At 48.1% G+C, this 4989-nt stretch overlaps 1 long non-coding RNA gene across 1 annotated transcript; it reads right to left on the bottom strand.

The window, feature by feature from the left end:
* Positions 1 to 670: 670 nt before the first annotated feature.
* On the bottom strand, positions 671 to 1779 carry LOC125440064. The gene is made up of 2 exons (XR_007245627.1): positions 1610 to 1779; positions 671 to 1365 (listed from the first exon to the last, which is right to left on the bottom strand). It is a non-coding gene; the product is annotated as an uncharacterized LOC125440064 (long non-coding RNA).
* Positions 1780 to 4989: the final 3210 nt, after the last annotated feature.

Raw genomic sequence — 4989 nt, 5'->3', positions numbered from 1 at the left:
CGGACGGACGGACGGACGGACGGACGGACGGACGGACGGACGGACGGACGGACGGACGGACGGACGGACGGACGGACGGACGGACGGACGGACGGACGGACGGATTTGACGGATTTGATTTGGATGGATTGATGGATTTGACGGATGGATGGATGGATGGATGGATGGATGGATGGATGGATGGATGGATGGATGGATGGATGGATGGATGATGGATGGATGGATGGATGGATGGATGGATGGATGGATGGATGGATGATGGATGATGGATGGATGGATGGATGGATGATGGATGGATGGATGGATGGATGGATGGATGGATGATGGATGGATGGATGGATGGATGGATGGATGGATGGATGGATGGATGATGGATGGATGGATGGATGGATGGATGGATGGATGGATGGATGGATGATGGATGGATGGATGGATGGATGGATGATGATGATGATGATGATGGATGGATGGATGGATGGATAGAGGATGGATGGATGATGGATGGATGGATGGATGGATGGATGGATGGATGGATGGATGGATAGATAGATAGATAGATAGATAGATAGATAGATAGATAGATAGATAGATAGATAGATAGATAGATAGATAGATAGATCTGGCTGAAGCACATTCTCAGTTCTCAGAAGGTCCTGGGTTTTTTTGGGTGGGGGGTGGGAGAGATCTTTAAAGGCTCCAATTATACCAGATAGTTCTGCAAAATTTCAAATCAGACCCTGTCAGAGGTCCAGAGAGGCCCCTGAGCCATAATTAAAAGTAAAAAATGATGACACATGATTCACACAAAAACCCAACATCCCATAACTGGAATCTCAGATATATTTTTTTTCTGGTCACGTCTGGTGTCAGGAGTCCAGTACTGACTGTATAGTTTCTTATGATGAGTCATAGGGCTAAAATGAACAATATGATTCCAAGCATAACTTTAAAAAAAATACTTTTGATACACCAGGATGTCTATGGCTTTGCTCACAGGATATACACCATGTAAAACAGTTGACTAGGGGCTGACAGTCTCTATAAGGAAGCCAATTCATTTACAGCAAATCATTTGGAACGTGCAGTTTCCCGGCAGAGAAAGCAAACTTGTGTTGACCTCTTTGGTCCATTTTAGTATTAGCTTGGAAAGAAAACAAATCCCACACATCTAGGCCAAAATGAACACTGGATGAGCTGTAACTAATGGTTCAAGATTTGATTTAAAATCAATGCAAGAATGACTCCATTAGGCAATGTTAGTAGTAGAATTAAAGATGCCAAATTTGTTCTTAAAGAGCCAGTACTTTAAGAATCTATGCATGTGTTATATACATATCTTGGTGTATTGTGGTACATGCAAAGAACCTATTCCATTGGATGTGAGGGCGATCTGGCTGCGACATCTGTCACCCCATTGATTGCCAGGGTTGATTCGGCTGATCTGGCTGGCTAGGCAGGTGTCCCCTACCTCCCTCACCTCTCCATGTGCGTCCCTCCCGAAGCTGCGCGCTCGGTGAAAGAAGACGACCATCCCAGATAGAAGGAGTGTGCCGATCTTCGGTCAAGGGTATACGATAGCTGCACTCCTCTGCTAGAACCTCCAAACAACCTATTCCATTTTGAAGACTTGAGGAAAAACACCAGGAGGTGAAATATAGACAGGACTTGCAATGAAGACCAGGTAATCCAGTTCATAGCAGTGCTTTGGTTGTGATGACCACATCAAAAAGAAGAAGAAGAAGAGTTTGGATTTATATCCCCCTTTCTCTCCTGTAGGAGACTCAAAGAGGCTTACAATCTCCTTGCCCTTCCCCCCTCACAACAAACACCCTGTGAGGTAGGTGGGACTGAGAGAGCTCAGAAGAGCTGTGACTAGCCCAAGGTCACCCAGCTGGCATGTGTGGGAGTATACAGGCTAATCTGAATTCCCCAGATAAGCCTCCACAGCTCAGGCGGCAGAGTGGAGAATCAAACCCGGTTCCTCCAGATCAGATACACGAGCTCTTAACCTCCTATGCCACTGCTGCTCCTAGAAGAAGAGTTTGGATTTATATCCTCCCTTTCACTTTTGTAAGGAGACTCAAGGGGGTTTACAATTTCCTTTCCCTACTCCCCCCTCCCACAACAAACACCCTGTGAGGTGGGTGAAGCTGTGAGAGCTCCGAAGAACTGTGACTAACCCAAGGCCACCCATCTTTGCACGTGTTGGAGTGCACAAGCTAATCTGGTTCACCAGATAAGCCTCCACAGCTCAAATGGCAGAGTGGGGAATCAAACCTGGTTCTCCAGATTAGAGTGCAACTGCTCTTAACCACTACACTACGCTGGCTCTCTAGAAGAACATTGCATTCATAAACTTGAATTAGGAGCTACTAATTCACATGGGGATCCTGATCGAAATGGCTCAGGCTTATTTGATCTCAGGAACAAATATCAAGGGCATGGCAGGGGCATAGTGAGGGCGTTTCAGGGCATTCCAGGGCGGGGCAGGAACAGACGGGGGTATGGCAGGGGCATGGGGTGCACGCATGCCCCGGGCACAGTTCCCCCTCGCTCCGCCCCTGAGAGCAGGCTGGTTACATATATCTTGCAAAAATTACACTGAAGTGAAAGTACCCTTCTATCACCCAGATGCCATCCCTGTCAATGTAAATTGTTGTAAAACCCTTAATCTAGGAATGCCACCCAATCACCAGGCGCAGTGCCTGACAGTGGTAAATATGCCATGGAGGAACAGACTTTGTTTATCTGAAGATGCCAGCCATAGATCCTCTGAAGATGCCAGCCACAGATGCAGGTGAAACGTCAGGAGAGAATGCTGCTAGAACATGGCCATACAGCCCGGAAACCACACAGCACCCCAGTGATTCCAGCCGTGAAAGCCTTCGACAAGACTTTGTTTACTTCACAATTATGCAGGGAACCATGGAATGTGAAGGAGAAGAGTTTGTTTTAGTCTGGTTATTACAACATAAAGTTGTCATGGACAAAGGTTAATGCCACAGCCTTGTTTTGTTTGCCGACTAAGAAGCTAACCGCACATTCCTAAAGAGACTCATGTCCCATTTCTGAGATCCCATGCCAGCTGCCGATACAACATAAGGAACGTGAAAACCTCAAGTTTCCCTTTTAATAAACCAAAAAATTCCCCATCTCGTTCCCAGTGGCCTCTCGTGGGAAACCAAAGTCATCTGAAACACAGCATCCATTTCCTGCTTTAAGCTGGGGGGCTTTAAATCGCTTCCTGCCCTTCCCTCAAAGTTGGGCTCCGGTTTCTGAGATCATCAAATAAGAAATGTTGATAAGACATGATAACAGCGTTGATGGCTTGATGCGTTGCTTACTCGGCTCATAAACCTTAATCCCAGCTGGTAGGATATGAATTTTGTATGAGATGTTAATGGGCATTAGATTACAATTGAAGAGGCTATTCAATAAACGCTCTAGAAATTGCTTTTGGGGGTGGGGGGTGGGGGGCGTGTGCGCGAAGCCAAGGTATTAAAAAGTAACGGTATTAAAAAAGTAGCTGCCCAGAATGTTATTAAATGAGGCTGTAATTCCGTAAGCGCTTAACTTAGGAGAAAATCCCTTTGATGGGTCTTACTTGACATTTAAGTACGGCTAGGATTCGGGCTATGAATCTCATTAGAATTATTTGGGTGTATATAAAACCAATCTGGCCAACCTTATTGCTGCCGGTGTCATTTCAGGTCAAGTACCATGGGGATGGTTGTCACGGAAACCAGGAAAACATGACTTTTCGAGTAAGCAATTTATTTGGTTGGGTCCCTTGACACTGACAGCCTGAGTGACTTTAATTTTTGCTAGGAAGTTCACCCCCCTGCAATCCTTATCAAAAGGAAACACAATTTTTTCTGTTGTGTTTCATGTTCTACTCTCCCCTAGGCAGAGGTGTGTGTTTGGGGGGGGGGGGTGCCTGGGGCAACACCTGCTCCAGGGCCCCCAACCCACCCACACCTGTACTCCCCCACATTCCACTTACCTTAGGTGGCAGGAGACAGCTGAGGGGCGCTCGGAGGTGGCCCAGCCAGGGTGCTCCTTCGGCCAGCGGAGGCTCCGCCGGTTGAAGGAGCAGCCTGGCAGGGCAGGGCTGAGAGGAGGAGAGTGGGGACAATTTTCCCCACTCACCTTTCGTTGCGCGGTAGTTGCGGCAAATAAACCGGGGGCCTGCTGCATTCCCCACTACCTGAGCGGCAGCAACGCAGCGCCCCCGACTCTGCTGCTGTCTGTCCTCCTCAGCGCACGTCATGTCAACCCCTGGATGGTCGAGCAACATTTCTGAAAAACCCACAGTCATCGGGGAGAGCGAGGCAGTGGGGAAGCCGGGGGTCACTGCGGGTTTGAATTTCCTGCCGCACATCGTGATGTGGACCAATCAGGGCACTGCGGGGCGTGCGCAATGCGCACGCAGCATTTCCTTCTGCTATTTTTTACCAGGAAATCACCCGTCTGCACGTAGCTTTGAGCGCACGCGGACTCGACTAATTTGTTAATTGTGACTGAAGAATCATCGTTCGTCCGCTGGGTTTCTCAATGAAATGGAGGGGAAGAGAAAGCGGGCACTTCCGCGTTCTTCCCACTTGGTTTCACATAGAAATGGAAGAGAAGAGAAAGCGGGCACTTCCGTGTTCCGAGAAATTTCATGCCGCGTCACGGGAGACAATTTTTTAAATAAAGGGGGGAAAGCATTGGTCCAATTTGCGATGACGACTGCACATGTCGACGTTTCGACAACAATTGCAGGGTTTTTTTACAAAGTTCCACCCACAAAACGGCGCTCCAACCAATTGGGACAGAGGAGCTCCCTGCCGATGACCACTGAATGCACGGGTGTGGGAAGTGTTGTATGACTGAACTCGCACCTGCCGAGTTCAGATTTCTGACAGGGACAAGGTGCGGTGGGGAGTCAGACCTCGCGCTCAAAAGCCCCGCATCAAAGGAGTGCGGTGTGCCTTGATGTTTTTTTAT

Source organism: Sphaerodactylus townsendi, linkage group LG10, assembly GCF_021028975.2.
Source record: "Sphaerodactylus townsendi isolate TG3544 linkage group LG10, MPM_Stown_v2.3, whole genome shotgun sequence".
In the NCBI taxonomy this organism is placed as follows: domain Eukaryota; kingdom Metazoa; phylum Chordata; class Lepidosauria; order Squamata; family Sphaerodactylidae; genus Sphaerodactylus; species Sphaerodactylus townsendi.
The sequence above is the reverse complement of the archived record's forward strand: the minus strand, read 5'-3'. Positions and strand labels throughout refer to the sequence as shown.